Genomic DNA, 17,310 nt, shown 5'->3' on the forward strand with positions numbered 1-17,310 from the left:
TGGCCGCCTCAGAACATGGAGTGATCAGATTAAAGTGATCAGATTTTAAATCTTTTCAAAGTATGACTAAGATGGCCAAGTTTTGGGAAATGGTGAAGGACATAAAAAGACTTTGTTGGGATAGAGAACAGGATGGGCTAGGGGGACTTCAATAAATGGGGGAGGGGGAAAGGATGAAGACCTAAAGCAGATATTCTTAACCTTGGTTCCATGAATATATGTATATATTTTAGTATATATATATGTGTGTGTGTGTGTGTGTGTGTGTGTGTGTGTGTGTGTGTGTATACATTTATAATTAAATATGTATGTGTTCACATATCACATATTTTATAGAACACATATTAGAATGTATATATAAAATGTTTTAAAATGTATAACAAAATCTATAAGATTATAAGGAAAACAAATTATATTGGAACGCAATGTCATAATCCTTTGTATTTTATTCTATGCATTTCAAAACATTATTTTGAGAAGAAATTTATAGGCTTCACTAGAATGCCAAAGGTATCCATGATACACATAATCTCTGATGTAAATTAATTAACTTAATTAACTTATAAAACACTAAGCAGAGTTGATGAGTTGGGGAGCTAAGAATGGAAGAGGATACCAAACATTTGTTTGATTAAAAGGGTTGGAAATAAAACCTTTGACAGAGGTGAGAGAATTAGGAGAGGGATGGAAATATTTTCTGTAACCAAAGCTGGATTTTTCTTTCTGAATCACTGAGAATCAATGACTAGTAGAACCAAGAGTCTTTTCTGAAAATTAAAAATCATGAAGGAATTAGGGGGCTGAAAATGTTTTCTTAGGCTACGTTGGAGAGTGAGACTGAAGATTTTGGTAGGAAGGGGAGCTAGAGAAGGTTAGTTCCATTTGGATCTGCTGCCACAGAATACCTATTATCCCTTGTCTTCTTCTTGTTCCCTTACCCAGACTGGGCTTGACTATTTACTGTAATGTGCTGTTGTCTCCAGAAACTGCCGATTGCTCTCTGGGAGGAGATCTGCTGTGTCAACTCAAATCTCTCAGACAGATTCTTCTTCCTGTAGAGAACCGTTGTCTCCAGATAGTTGCCGCCAACTCTGGTCCAGAGTAATGACTTCTTCTTCCTCTGGAGAGTGGCCTCAAGTCTGCCCAGACAAGAGACTCTCTATCTCTTGAGTGCCATCCTCTTTTATCCTCCCCAGAATGGGTGTGGGATAATGCAAGGGCTTCTGGGAAAAAATACTTCAACCAATGAACTTGCTCCTCCTAAGCATGCAAGCTCCTCCCCAGGAGGTCAGAGAAGTAAAACTCCCAGTAAAGGCCGGAACTAGAGAATTGTTAAGTACCGATTTAGCACTTACTAAGAACCTAATATCTCATTATCTCATTAGCACTTAGTAAGAACCTAACATCTCCCCCTTTCTTTTGATTTAGAACATAGGGTGGTCATGACCTTGAAACATAAATCCATCAATATGGGAGGCATTGCACATAATTACATAGATTATATAAACACATAGTAACATAGTAACATAATACATGCTAGAAGTATATAGCAAATAACATGATCAAATAATCATAAATTGAGAATTTATAAATGTCCATAAGTCCATTGTCCATTAGTCTCATCTTGTGATAGGAAATCCAATGATTCCTGCTGGTTTTAAAGTTCTTTAATAGTCTTCTTATTAGCCATGCTCTTTCAGTGTCAGATGTTTCTTAGATTTTCTCCTTTGTTTTGAGGTCTTTCTCTTTTTCTGTCTCTTTCCAATGGACAAGGTGAATATGCCTCATTGGCACCCATCTGATTCCTTCTCCATCTGAAGAAATACAAGCAAACCCTCTCCCCCAGGCAGTTAACCTATCTAATTTCCTTCTATTTACCACTTTTTAAATCTCTTCTCATCATCTGGCAATTACATTGGAGTTGTTTGCACTGGACACAGCCCTATTGGTTTAAAAGGCCTGTATTCTCCCCAAGTGTAATCCATTTTTGCAATCTGATTGCCTTTTGGCTGACTGATCAGGTAATCCCTTTCTTCCATGTGATTGCTTTTCAGCTGATAGATCACATCAGAGTCCTGACCTTCTAAAGGCTCTTTGGGTGTAACCTCAGCTGCCACCATGCCCCAAGTCTTTTTTGCCTGGGGCCCTGGACCTGGGCCCCTCATCCCATTTCCCTGAATTAGTCTACACTCTGATGCCCAATGGAGTCCTCTGTTGCATTTTGGACATGGGGTTTTAGGTCTTCTTTCATCCTCTCTTCTTACTCTATCTCCATATTTACACTGAGCTCTTAGATGTCCAATTTTTCCACAATGAAAACATCACTGAGTTTCTCTAGAAGTCCCTTGCCAGGAGGGACCCTGTCTTTCCACATTCATCATAGTCTGGGTATAAAAAGCATTTGTTCCCACTGTAGCACAGCGTCTTATGATCTCCTCTAAAGGAGCATGTTTGTTTAATCCCCATATAATTCTTTTGCAAATCTCATTGGCATTTTCCTTAGCCAGATGTCTGGTCATTATTTCTGTAGCTGCATTTTCTCCAATAGTTCTTTTGACAGCAGTTTGCAAACGTCCCACAAAATCTGCAAAAGGTTCATTGGGACCTTGCTCTATTTTAATGAAAGCCTCTCCCCTCTTTTTCTGTCCAGGGAGGAGACCCCAAGCTTTTATTGCAGCCTTAGCAATTTGCTCATATATTATCATAATATAATTAATTTGTTCTGAATTCTTTCCATACCGACCTTCACCAGCTAAGTGCTCAAAAGTGAATTGTGTGTTAACTCCTATTTCCAAATTGCATCTGACTTAGATTTTACATAATTCATGAAACTCCACAAGCCATAACAAATTTTGTCCAGGTTCTAGACATGTCCTTGCTATGGATTTCCAATCATTCGGGGTTAGGACTTCATAAGACAAACCATCTAGTAACATTTTAACATAAGCTGATGTAGCTCAGATATGATGGTAGCCAGCACTCATTCTGCTGGCAAGATGAAGGACCACCAGGCTTTACTACATACTTTGCCTCTGCCCTCCAGAATCTTGGTACGTCAGCAGACCGACCTACCAATTTAACCTAAAGAGCCTTGGGCCTTGTCATCCATTCATCTGCAATAACTTTAGGACTAAGGCCTTTCCATCTCCCCTTTAGATAAATTTCCATTGCTATTTTGCCTCTTCTGATCAAAACATAAACTCCTTGAGGGCAGAAACTGTCCTCCTTTTTCTTTTTGTATCCCCAAAGCTTATCACAGTGCTTGATACAGAGTAAGAATTTACTAAATGCTTTTTCATTCATTTATTAGAGGAGCTAAGTGGAGGCTGAGTGGTGAGGATATCCACATGATAAAGGTAGAGAGCAAGAGAAACTACTAAGAGACAGATTTAGGTTTGATAAAAGGAAGAACCTTTCCCACAATTAGAACTATCCAAGAATAGAATGGGGTGCCTTTTTAGGTAAGAGTTCTCCCTCATGGAAGCTTGCAAGCAAAGTTAGAGTGAGGCATGTTGAAATATATTTTTTTGAGTTGAAAAAGTTGGCCTCTGAAGTCCTATCCAAGTTTGAAACTTTATGATTCCATGATTCAGGATGGATTTTTTCAGCTGGGAAAGTGATGAACATAGTCATGTGAACTCATACCCAATGTATTTCTGACTGTGTTATATATGAGTGCTCATTCCTGTGGTTTTGCAGTTATTGTTTATGAGATCTGTTTTCTGCTATGTTTTCTTTTTGTATCCTGACCATAATAAATTCCTTTTATTCACTGATTCTTAATAATAGGATACTCAACCTCAAGTGATATCCTTAGTTCATCTCCCACATCAGCTAACATAGGAGAAACCCTTAGACATATTCCTAAAGGATATTGTGACAATCCTATGTGAGTTCATATCCAATCAGAGTAAATTTGGTAGTGTCTACATTTTTTTGATCATGGAATCCTAATTGTAGAAGGGACATTGGACACCATCTAATAATAGGATTATACATTTCAACCTATAAAGAACCTTATATTGAAGCGGAAGGGAACTGTTTCCTTTACTAAAGTTGTGTTCCCTTTAAGAAATTTTGTTTCCTTTTGATCTGTGATCCTTTTCAAAGTTTCAGCCCCTTCTGGGAAAGCATATCCCCCCAGATAAGTTATCTTTCTGGGATGTCAGAGCCTTTGATTCAATTAGAAATCCTGGTCAAAAAGCCCCCCTTTGAAGTGTTGTTAATTCCAAAAGGAGATCTGGGTTGAAAATTGATAAGAATCTAAGCCTTGGAACCTCAGCTCCTGAAGCTCCCACCAACAATCATGTTCTGATCAGCTCTGGCTGTTCCAGTTCCCATCAAGATACCCAATATAGCAGCTTCCCTCAACTAAGGCCTTTGCAGATGGCCGTAGGTAGCTTGCTCAGCTACCAGGGCCCTTCTGCCCACTGGGAAAGCATTCTCAGTGCCCAAACTCCATTTCCTTAATAGATCTCAGTCACTATAGAAGTCAGTCCTTTAGCAAACTGATTTCTGCCCAACAATAAACTTTCATTTTGCAATAATTTGGGAATGAGTGAATTCTTTCACTCCTAAACCTGTGGCCAGTCTAAAGGGGATATTTAACAACTCTCTTATTGCTACTAATCTCTTGACCACAAGGAATTGAGGCCATTCAAACCGCTTTGATATGACATTCAGTCCAGTCCTCCTCCCATTTGGGAGTTTTGGAAACCCAGTATTCATTCATCCTTTACTGTATTGCCTCTTCTGATCTGAATGTAAATTCCCTGAGGTCAGTGATTTGTGAAAGATCAACATTTGAAACCAGGTCCCAAGCCTCCAAATCTAGCACATGATCTATAATTGCATAGCCTCTTCTAGTCCAACATATTTATTTTATATGTAGCACTTGTTCAGGGTGAGACATTTTCACATGTAATCACAATTATTTTAAAATTTTTTTGGGGAAAACAATTGAAGTTAAGTGACTTGCCCAGGGTCACACAGTTAGTGATGGTCTGAGGCTGGCCTCCTGACTCTAGGGCCAGTGCTCTATTCTCTGTGCTACCCAGCTGCCCCTAATTGCAATTTTTTGCATATGGCTTACAGGCAGTAGATCTTTCACTAACTGGTCAAGAGCCATAAATTTTTAAAAAGTTATTAAATAAAAAGACAAAATAGCAAAGCAAAAAGCTACTTACTACCTGTGTGATCTTGGTCACAAGACCTTTTTGGGCCTGAGGTTCCTCACCTATAAAATGGGAGGTAGATTAGAAGACCTTAGAGGTCTTCCTCAGAGTTCCAAATCTGTGATCTTGTAAGTTCCATGTTTAAAATGACCTATCTAGACATGATTGTTATATTCGAAAGCAGTTAAACTGTTTCTAAGATTGGACCATTCAGTTCTTTTTGTCTACCTTAGTATGAAACCTTATGGCTTTCTAATATCTTTAGGTCATCCAGCCTAGATAGAGCTGGTTACCTGGGATTTAGCTATGCATAATTATGATTTTATTTCTTTCAATCAGAACAAATCCAGAAAAAGAACAAATAAAATAACATAGGGGAAGTACTTTTCCAATCTTGAAGTACTAGTTAATGGTGAATTGTTACTGTTATTACTATTATTTTGTTCTCATGTCTTTCATGGCATTCAGACAGAAACAGTTCTGAGATAAGTTGCTAAGTTATAGTTTTATATTCAATGTTTTATAAACTATTATACAGGTGGAAAAAATATTAGTTTCTTGTGGTTGAGTCAAAGTATTAGGATATGAGCTCATCCTCAGTAGATTCCCAGAAAACATCCTCGGTACAACTCCAGAAATAAACAGGATGACAGGGATGATATGTATCTAGCTCTCTCCTCACATGATATTTTTTTTTCTATTAGGTCTGTATATTTTGAAAGCTTATTCCCCCCCATGGAATTTGACTATGATGAGTATTTAATATTGTGAAACCTGTTAAAAATATTGTCCTAAAATATTTATGGATTGATATTATATCTGGATGATTTTAGGCAATTCTTTGGTCTTTGATAATGTTCTGGGTCCAGTATAGTTTGTTGGATGAGTTTTCTAGGATATTCAGAGATCTGTCATTATAGCACAGATATTTGTCATTTATCAGATTATAACAGATTATGAGCTTCCAATTTCGGTTAGTTAATAAGCATTTATTAAACATTTGTATTCTTGGAAGGCAAGAGATAATCCCTATTTTCAAGGAATCCATAGTTTAATGGGAGAGACAACATGCAAACAACTATGTATAACCAAGATATATACAGGCTATTAATATATCAGGATATATTAGTACAGGAAATGAAGTTGTTAAGAATATAGAGAAAGCATTGATGGGAATCAGTAAAGGTTTTTCCACAGAAAATGGGATTTTAACTGGGACTTAGAAGCAAAGATGAGGATGGAGAGTATTTCATACATAGGAGATGATCAATGAAAATGCCTACAGGTGAGAGATTGAAGTGTCTTGTTCCAAAAGTACTAAGGACTCTGGTATCTCTAGTTTGTAGAATAGTTCTACAAACTAGAATATGTGAATGAGAATAAATTATAAGAAGACTGGAAAGTTAGGAAGGGATCAGACTATAAATGGTTTTAAAAGTCAAGCAAATGATTTAAAAAGTCAATCTGAGGATTCTATGTTTGATCCTGAAGATAACAGGGAGCCACTGCAATTTATTGAATGAATTGAAAAAAAAAGACTGAACAACAGCAACATAATTTTGGAGAGAGTAGTCTCAGTCAAATGATGAATTCAGAAGTCAGACTGCAGAGAGTTAAGAAAAGAATGAGAAGAAGAAAAATGGAGGCACCAGTTATGGATATCTTCCTTAAAGAATTTAACAAACAAAAGGTTGGAGAAATCTGGGTCAACAGTTAGTGGGGATGATGAGATCAAGTAAGGATTTTTGAGAATTTGAAATATACCCATTATGTAGAAGAATGTGTGCCAAGACTTGTGATTGATATAAAGCTGATAAGAGGAGCCTTTTGAAGAATTTAAGCAAGACACAATGAAAAGAAGGCTGGATTTGGAGACGAAGAATTGAGGTTTAATTATAGTTCACATATAGATTTCCACAAGACATTGGGAAAGTCACTTCACCTCAGGGACTTAGCTTTTTCTTATGTGAATTAAGAACATTGGACTAGATGACCTTTTAAGGTCTCTGCCAGTTCTAAGCCTATGAAATTTGCATTTTGGTAGCAACAATTTGTAATCTGGTAGTTGCACTAAAATCTCCATTTTTTTTCTCATTCTTTTCTTTTTCCTTGGCTTCAAGCACTTATCCCTCAGAAGAAGAAACACTTATTTCCTTCAGTGTTCCTTATGCCCAGATCCTCAAAACACACAACACTGAGCCCCTTCATTCTTTGTAGCCCCTAAGTAGCTCATGTGGCTATTCCTAGATTTCATCACTCATCCCCATAGCCTGATTCAGCTCCTTATTGTGCCAACTTTCTCTTGGACTTTCTCCAGTCTGACTTCTGCCCAAAAGGATTAAGTAAATTGTTTAAGATTATGCATCAAGATATTTATGAATTTAGGTCTTTTGACTCAAAGATTCTTGACCACTACCCTAACATTAACCATTACCAGAGAAAGAGATTATATCAGGTTGTCATTATTTTTTAAAATTACAACAAATAACATTCATTACCATAATGTACAGATGTATACATTTAATTTCTTTTAAATATTCAAACAACTTTTGTTAACAAATGTTACTCACATTTTCTTTTCTTTTTTTCTATCTTGCTCTTCTATGATGGGTTTCAGCTTACATTTGTCTAGACTTCCATTTAAATAGCTTTTCTTGTTTGATCTTACAATTACTCTGTGAGATAGATTCTATATTATTTCCATTTTACAGATGAAGAAACTGAAACTGAAGGTCTTGTCTCAATCCAGGTAGCACAATAGATTTAGACTAAGGAAGATAAAAATTTAAAAATTTACCTTAGATACTTATTAGCAATGTAATCCTTGATAAGTCACTTAAGCTCTCTCGGAGTCAATTTCTTCATCTGAAATGTGGGGATAATAATATTAAGTAATATTAAGTATAGGATTGTTTTGAGGAAGATATAATATTTGTAAAGAATTTTGTAAACCTTAAAGTGTTATATAAATGCTAGCTGTATTGTTATTATTTTTCTATAGTTAGCAAAAAGTCTGAGGCAGCATTTGAATTTGTATCTCCCTGTCCCAGTATGGGCAGCTAGGTAGCAGGGTGGATAGAGTGCTGGACTTAGAGTCAGAAAAATCTGAATTCAGATTCTGCCTCTAGCTGGCTGTGTGATCCTAGGCAAGTCTTGCTATCTGTGTAATCCTAGGCAAATCTCTCCCTCTTTGCTTGTTTCCTCATCTATAAAATGAGCCGGAGAAGGCAATGGCAAACTACTTCAGAATTTTGCTGAGAAAATTCCAAATGGGATAATGAAAAGTTGAATATGACTTAATGATTGAACAAGTTCAATGCTCCATCCATTCTACCACCTAGCTGCCTCAATCTTTTACATCTCTGTATTTCAACTCTTTGTTCCTATCATCCCAAAGGAGTCTAGTCTATTACATTTAGAAAGATTATCATTATTTATTGACTCCACAGTCTTCATATCTCATAATAGACTTTGCTAAGTGAATTGAAAATTTTAAAATGACATGAACCCTTTCACAAATCCTTATTTTATGATTTCTATATGCAGGCTTAGCTCATGGAATAGCTGAGTGTGTTCTCCTCTGAGCACTGAGGTTCAAATAGGGATGAAAGTGAGGAATCATATCACAGAAATTTCACAGTCAAATCCCTGCCTAATGCTGTTTACTTATTGCTTTGGGTAGAGTAGATTTTATGTCCTCACTCTGTGAGCCTTATTGAGAGAGGTGAGATTATAGCAAGTTAGCCCCATACAGACTGGGAATTAGATGTAATTTTGCTTTATTCAACAAACATTCAACACTTACTGTACACTTATTACATGTAATACATAATACTAGCTGCCATGAGGGATAAAGAGATAAAGCTTGGTTTCTGCCCCAAAGGGCCTATTTTTAAAAAAATAGAACCCAAGGAAAATATTTATACATGAAAAACCATTAAATGTATGGAAGAAGCATGAATGAATGAATGAAGTCCAGGAAGAAAAAGGAGTAGGTTTTTGAGAGAGAGAAAGAAGAAAGAGGTTCCTCAGGAGATTCTAAGGGTGAGGCTCTGGAATCTAACATTCTGCCAATGATTTTTCAATGTCACTTCTTCTTGAAGGAGGTGCTTGTGGGAGATGTACAAAAACTGCTCTGAATACAACTGGGGGGGCGTCACTTCTTATTGGGAGATCAGAGAACTTTTATGGAGGATTGTTATTGGATCTGAACTTTGAGAAATGGATAGGATTTTTAACAGGTAGACTTAGTGTAGGGACTGACTTGTGATTCATAAATAGAACTGTCAGATGAGATAACTCCTTCCACCAAAGCAGATCAGTTCCTTCCTTGATATGGAGTCTTAGAAAATTGCCTGGCACACTAATAAGTTAAGTAATTAGATGGGGAGGACATGCTACCATTGTGGTGGTTCTTAAATTGTGGTCTGAAGAACTTTGGGGATCTCCAAGACACTTTCAGGAAGTCCATGAAGTCAAAAATGCTTTTATAAAAATAAAAGAATGGTTTAATTTCTAATATGTAAATATTAATAGATATAAACAAAAGATCTTTGAAGAATTGTTTAATAATTTTTTTAGTAAAACTAAAAAATTTGAGAATCACTGTTATAGGATATTAATCAACTAGCTTCTAGCTAATCTTATTCAAGAAAGGGAACTGCTGTAAGCCTGGGAGTTGAGAGGGTTAATTGACCAGCTCAGATTTGTGAGAACAAGGTAACTAATTGGCTGACTGGAACTTGGGTTCAGATTGAGAAGCCCAGAAGGGCTCTTTGGAGACTCAGAGATTCTCCACTTCTAAGAGAAGAATATGGAAGGATCTGAACTGGACTGCCAGTAAAGGAAGTTAAAGATTTGTACAGGAGACCAGCAGCCAGAGTGTGGAGACCACAGCTGGATCTGGGAAGCCAGATGTTATAGCAGCAGAAGATAAGATAGTCCAGAGTAAGGACAAAACCTGGCAGTGCTGAAAATTCTCAAACTAATTGAGCTGCTTCTACTTGTATGTGAGCTCTCAGGGTGTAATTCTATTCCCCTGCCCTCAACAAATACCACTTCTAACCCTAGGGCCCAGATATGATTATCTTTTGGGGACTTAGTATTCTGTTCATTCGGGCTATTTCAGACATTTATGAAAATGCAAGTGAAATTTTGCTATAATGATGTAATTCGAACCTTCCCTGGGCTTTAGCGCAAAGCTTTCAGTGAATACGATGCTATTTTTGTCACTTTGGTAACATGAGTCTATGGGTAATTGGGGCTTTGCCTATCATTACTCAGCACGAACTCTCAAACACCCAAATCATTTGATTGCTCCGTTTCCAAGCCTCTGGAAAAGCAGATCACAATTTAGCATATTAGGACTGTAGGTCCTGGGTGATATGGGCAATGGAATAAGGAATACTCTTTGGGGTCTCTTTGGGGTTTCACCTTTCGGCTATATAACTTTAGTTGACTTCAGAAATATTCTTTACATTCAATGTGAACTCCAAGAAGTAATGTGGCACAGGGGAAACAGACAAGAGTAGGAGACAGAAAATTTAGGTTCACCATTTATTTACTGATGACTTTGGACTCTCTAGTCACATTTGTGAATCTGAATTTTATCTGTAAAATGAGGCTAATAAAATCTGCTCTACCTTCTTTATAGATTAATATGAAGATCAAATGATTTAAGATATATGTAAGGATGAATGAATGAAAATACACTTATCAAACACTTATGTTATATGTTAGACACTGTGACAAGTGCTAGGGATACAAGTGCAAGCAAGTAAGACTATTTGCCTTCAAAGATCTTATGTTCTAATGGATGAAGACAACACATGAAAGCAGGCAAGTGGGGCTAGCACTTATGCAAGTATGGTTTGGAAGTGGTGGGGAAGTAGTGAGGAAGCCTGGTTTGGGGCACTATAAATCAAAAGTTGATTTTTCAGAGCCTAGAATCCCAAGAGAGGACAGCAAAATTTGGTGGGACAGAGTTGGAAAGGAAGATAGCCCAAATACAGGTTGTTTAGAAATGGCCAAAAGAGATAGCTTTGCAAACTCTAAAGGATATTCAAATGTGATAGCTTACTAAGAGTGGAGTGGGATACTGGAGGTCAGGAGAGGAACTGCAACAGGAAAGGTCGAACACATAAATGGTAATTAAATCCATGGAATCTGATGAAATCATCAAAAGAAGTAGCATAGAGGTTGAAGAGAAGAGGACCCAGGACAGAATGCTGTGGAACATCTAGGGTTAGAGGGCAGGAGGGTCCAGTAAAAGAAGCTGAATGGCATTGATAGGTAAGAGGAGAAGCAGGAGTAGGAAAGGAATATCAAGGGGGATTCAGTGAGCAATATCTTCAATGACAAAAGGGAAGTTGGAGAGAAAAGATAATTGGATTTGGCTATTAAGAGATTTGAAGCTTTGAAGCTTTGAAAAAAGCAGTTTTTGGTGGAATGATGAGATCTTATTGGATCATAGGAGAAAAAGTGGAAGCATATCCTCTAAATACTCTCCATATCTACCCTAACACTTTACAGCTTATTTCCTCTCTTCCTTTCTTCCTTCTTTCCCTCTCTCCTTCCTTCTGTCTGTACTTCCTCCCTTCCTCCTTTTCTTCCTCCTTTCTTTCCTTCCTCTTTTATTTTTCTTTTTTTCTTTCTTTCCTTCCTTTCTTTTTTCCTTTTCCCCTTTTCTTTCTCTTCCTTCCTTTCCCTTTCCCTTCCTTCCTTCTTTCTTTCCTCCTTTCTGCTAAGGCAATTGGGGTTAAGTGACTTGCCCAGGGTCTCACAGTTGGAAGTCTTCATTCAGTGCCTGAGGACAGATTTGAACTCAGGTCCTCCTGACTTCAGGGCTGGTACTCTATCCATTGAACTACTTAGCTAGCCCTCTTGATTTTCTTAAGAATGAGAAAGATGTTCTGCCATTGATTCTAGTAGTGTAATACCAGGTGAGTAAGTCACTTAATCTTGTTGAGCCTCAGACAATTCTCTAAGGTTATATATTATAGCTGCTAATATAATATGTACAAAACCCACTTTTGATCCTGTTAAAATGCAAGTGCCCAATCAAGGATTACACTTGAGCTCATTTATCTAGAGCTAGAAGAGATCATAGGGGTCTTCTGATCCAACTCCCTCATTCTATAGATGAGGAAATGATGGCTCTAAAGAACTTACCCCAGATCTCTTATGTGGTAAATAGCAGAACTGGGATTTGAACCTGCATCCTCTAACTCCAAACACAAGTTGTGATAAGTCATTTAAACATTAATGAAATCGAGTTCCAGATCTTCTCCTAAGAATACTTTTTTTTTTTTTTAAATTAGAGGAAGGGAATTATTTTCCTGGAAATGTCAATAAAAAGAGAGGAAATTCTTCTAGAGGAGTGATGCCAGGGGAACTTCAAAGACAGAAGCTGCCTAGGACAGTCAGTCTTGGTCCATTCCTAAATCTAGTTCAGCTTCCTGGGGATCCTCAGGGCAGGAAGTTCCAATTTGGAAAACTTGGAACTGTACCTTACCCCACCTAGGAACCACACAGAAACAATTAAAATGTAGACCAATTTCCAGAAGCAGGGGTTAAAAAAACATCAGTATTTGTTCTAAGCAGTTCATGTTTTTATAAGACTTCTTCAAGAAAATCACCTATCTTAGACCTTAATCTCACTTTCCAGATATTGCTAATACCTGTCTAATTAGATGCCTTTCCAAAAAAGCCTAGAAACAAGGTAGACCCATCCTTTTAAGTTCTTGGGATGTCTCATATACTCTTATCTTAGAAATCTATAAAGTTTCAATTTTTTTCTAGTATAATATATATGCACACACTATATATATATACATATATATGCATATATATATATATAGTATATATATATATTCCAACTAATTAAAAGTTATATTATACAAAGTAAGAATGAATTCCCTATAATCTGGGGAACTAGAAAATTGGGAGGCAAGATGAAAAATGAGGTGTGGAAAGTGGGAATGTGAAGTCTCTTTTCCACTTATTTCTGAGAGTGGAAAATCTTTATATCCTCTCATTGATACTAGGGAGACTGAGACTGGTGGATCTCTTAAGTTCAAGAGTTCTGAGCTTCAATGGGAATATGATAAGCTACTGGGAACAGGTGGCCCATCATGTTGCTTAAGGAAGATTGAAACAGTTCAGATCAGAAAAAAGAACAGGTCAAATTTTTCCTTGCCTCTTTTTTTTTTTTTTTCAGATAGTGATGAACCCTTATATACTTCTAGGCTGGACAAGAGAGGGAGATTGATGGAGGAGAGAGGAAGGGAAAAAGAAAGGGAGGAAAGAAAGAAGAAAAAAAGGAAGGGAGGCAGAGAGAGAAAGAAAGGAAGATAGAAAGAAAAAAAGAAAGAAGGCATGAAAGAAAAGAGAAGAAAAGAAAGAAAGAAAGGAAAGAAGGAAGAAGCAAAGGGAGGACGGAAGGAAGGAAAGAAGAAAGGGACTGATATAAAACTAGGACCCCAAAAGGACAGTCCAAAATCAATCCAATCCAATACAATAAGCATTTATTTAGCACTCCTGTGTGGCAGGTGGGGCAGTTAGGTCCTCAGTGGATTGAATGCTAGGTCTGAAATTAGGAAGGCCAGAATTCAAATCTAGCCTCAGACACAAGTCACATGACTCTGGAAAAATCTTTTAATCTCTGCCTTAATCCACAGTAGAAGGAAATGGCAAACCACTGTAGTAGCTTTGTCAAGATAATCTCATGAGAGTATGGCCTAGGGGGGTCACGAAGAGTCTGACTTGAGTGATCAACAACATGTGCCAGGCACTGTGCTAAACTTTGGAGCTAGAATTAATAAAAGGAAAGAAATCTTGGATCTTCAAGGAATTTTCATTCTAATGGAGGAAGACAACCTATAAAAGGGGTCAGGAAAAGTGAGGAAGGGGACACCCAGGAGGTGTTTTGTTCAGTGGAGTTGAAAAAATAGGTAGGGCAGCAGATATAGGAGGAATGAGCCCCAAACTTTAGTTTCTGTCCTTTGTAAAAAAAAGCACAGGGAGGAGTTTGATATTCTGATTCTCTAGCCCTCCAGTCAGATGTGAGAAGCTGGCAATGGGGAAGGGGTGATGCAGAGTGGAGTCCAAAAAGAAAGCCATGTCAAAAACAGCTATTTCTTTTTATGGATTCCACAGCCCATAAATGCCCTTCTGTGTATTTATCCTTAATGTTTTCTTTTGGCAGTCCAGGGACAGATCCAGACAATTAAAGATTTTAAACTTGTGCTTTTTATCAGGCCTTTGCTATTCATTGGGCTTTCCACCCAAGTTTTCTTGACAAGATACTTTGGTACTTAACCTTCCCCTGCCTCAAAGCTTAGGTAGAAAAGTAGAATTTCTCAAAGTCCAACAGTGATGGTTAGTGCTATGAGCATTTAAACGAGGGTCATGGCAGATTCTTTTCTTCTTTAATGCTACGTATAATTTATTATTCCCTCATACCTCGGTATTTAAGGTCAGAGTGGCCTTTTGTACTGGGATCTCAGTGTCTTGTTTATGTTTTCTCTTGCCAGCTGTGGGCAATGGCAGACACACAGGCACAAAGATACACTCATACATTCCCCTAAGGCAAGATTTTTATGAAATTCTATCGTTTACCAAAACTTTGAATGATGGAATAAATTTTGAAACCCAGCAGTTTCTTTGCCTATTTGTATCAATATCTGCCTTTAGCTTCAATGAATATTAAATATTTTATAATCTTAAAGTTCCAAACATGAAGAAATAATATTGTTGTCGATCTTAAAAACACACATCAAATAAACTGCCTCTTGAATAGATTTGTATGATTTTTAAAATAAGCTGGGAACAGGGTAGATAGAGAGGGACTTCTGTCTTAAAGAAGTGATGCTAAACTCCTGTTTTTAATTAAATCAGTTGGAAATTGTCATTAATTTAGGAGCTAAATGGCATAGTGGATAGAGCACTAGGTCTGGAATCAGGAAGGCCTGAATTAAAATTCAAACTCAGACAATTACTCACTTATTATATGATCTTGGGCAAATCACTTAACTTGTTTGCCTCAGTTTCCTCAGCTGCAAAATGGGGGTATCTACCTCCTGAAGCTGTGAAAATCAACTGAGATAATATTTGTAAAATTCTTAGCATAATGCCTGCCACACAGTAGGCACTATATAAATGCTACTTATTGCTTTAAAAAATTAGAATTAGAAAAAAAATCTATCTTATTTAGCACAGATAATCTATCAGTGCTCTCTGTTGCCTTTTGGACTTATTTGTGATGTTGATTCTTCAGAGATTGTGATATTTCAATGTGCACAGCCATATAGTATCATCATGAGCATATTTAGTTAAAATATGTATTTTTTGATGCCAAGAAAAAGCTTGAAATCATTGAAAATACTAAAAAAAAATTCCCAAACATAATCCATCCCCTTTTTCTATTCAATTCTGGACCAAATTCATGCTCCATATTCCATGCTTATTCTAGTTGTATGTATGGATTTATTAACTCAATAGACTGACTAGCCCCTTGTATGACAATATACATGTATGAATGATCCCTTCTTAGAGAATACATGTGAATTTCAATATTTGCTTTTGCTTTTCTGAGGATTTTTTCTTTATCAATCAGGAAAGACTAAATAGTCACCAAGAGGCACCTAGGTGGGATAGAATGCTAGGCTTGGATTCAGGGAGATCTGAATTCAAATCTAGCCTTACAAATTGTGTTATCCTGGACAAGTGAAGAATTTCTTTTTGCCTAAGTTTCCTCTAATGTGAAATAGGAGAATTTACCCTATGCATTTTACCTCAAAGGATAAATACTATTGTGATTTTTCAGTTGTTTCAGTCACATCCTACTATTCATGACCTCATTTGGGCCATTCTTGGCAAAAACACAGGAATGGTTTGTCATTTCCTTCTCCAGCTCATTTGACAGATTAGTAAACTGAGGCAAGCAGGATTAAATGATTTGCCCAAGGTCACACAGCCAGCAAATGTCATGTAAGGTTGGAATTCATAATTATGAATCTTCCTGATTCCAAACCCAGTATTCTATCCGTTGTGCCACCTAACTGTCCTGATTCCACCATTGCCTCATAAAATGGCATATTAATGAGTGTTGTATATTGTCATTTCAGGATAATTTTCATTTTAAATGATGGCCTTAGAAGATCAATTCCTTAAAGCAAAGGAATGACTCAGTAGTGGGAATTTCAAGGAGCCAGAAGGGGCCAGTGCGCCCTATTACCTCACAGACAACATCCAATGGATTAGCCCCGTCCAGCGTTTTTCATCAGCCTTCTGGGTCTTTTTCTTCCTAATGGTCTCCTCAGCTCAAAGGGAAAAGGAGCTGCCCCTTGGCTCCAGGAATCAGTCTGGCTGTCTTCCTTCCTACCCTCCCTTTTTCCTCCCCACTTAAATCAAGATACAGATGGAATTCTTAAAGAACATTCCCTTACATTGTACGTCCAGTGCTTTCTTTCATGCTCAGTGAAATAAAGAATTAATTATTTTATTAGAACATGCAGTGAGTAAGGACAGAGGGAGATGTTGGAGATAGAAGTCTAAGTTAGAAAAAAAAAAGAAATAAGACACAGAAAACTAGGACAAGAGGACAGACTGTTAGTTACACTATTACCCAGCAGGGAGTCAGAAGGTAATCATAGCTCTGTGTCTTGTAATAAACTAGAGCTGTATTCTCAGAGGGTAGAGACGTGCTAATCCACAAATGTCCAGGACTCTTTCTGTGAGTTTTGCTGACTAAAGAGTTTTCCTGTTCCCCTGCCAAGGTTCAAGGTTATTGCCTGACATAATTTCTGATCCCAATTTTCTAAGGGACAAAGGCATTAATGACCATTTTGTTCAGGGTGTATTGTGCTAAAATGATAATCTTTCAATGAGGTCCTTCTCCAAGGTCTCCGTGAGACATGGAGTCCAAGTAGAGCTGAGTTTGGGTGTGATGGTAGGCTGTGTGTTTTTTCTCTGAAGACTGGCCTAGAAAATTTTAGAGAGGCTCTTCATTAAGGGGTTTGTAGAATTATAGATAAGGGCAGGTAGATGGTATAGCCGATAGAGCACTGGGCTTGGAATCAGGAAGACTGATCTTCCTGAGCTCCTGAGTCCTCATCTGGCCTCAGACACTTACCCA

At 37.4% G+C, this 17,310-nt stretch overlaps 1 long non-coding RNA gene across 1 annotated transcript; it reads right to left on the bottom strand.

Moving 5' to 3' along the window:
• Positions 1-428: 428 nt before the first annotated feature.
• On the bottom strand, positions 429-16,539 carry LOC141553692 (uncharacterized). The gene is made up of 3 exons (XR_012485586.1): positions 16,411-16,539; positions 7,972-8,039; positions 429-1,837 (listed from the first exon to the last, which is right to left on the bottom strand). It is a non-coding gene; the product is annotated as an uncharacterized LOC141553692 (long non-coding RNA).
• Between the last annotated feature and the right edge of the window lie 771 nt (positions 16,540-17,310).

The sequence above is a fragment of the Sminthopsis crassicaudata genome, chromosome 2 (assembly GCF_048593235.1).
Source record: "Sminthopsis crassicaudata isolate SCR6 chromosome 2, ASM4859323v1, whole genome shotgun sequence".
NCBI lineage: Eukaryota > Metazoa > Chordata > Mammalia > Dasyuromorphia > Dasyuridae > Sminthopsis > Sminthopsis crassicaudata.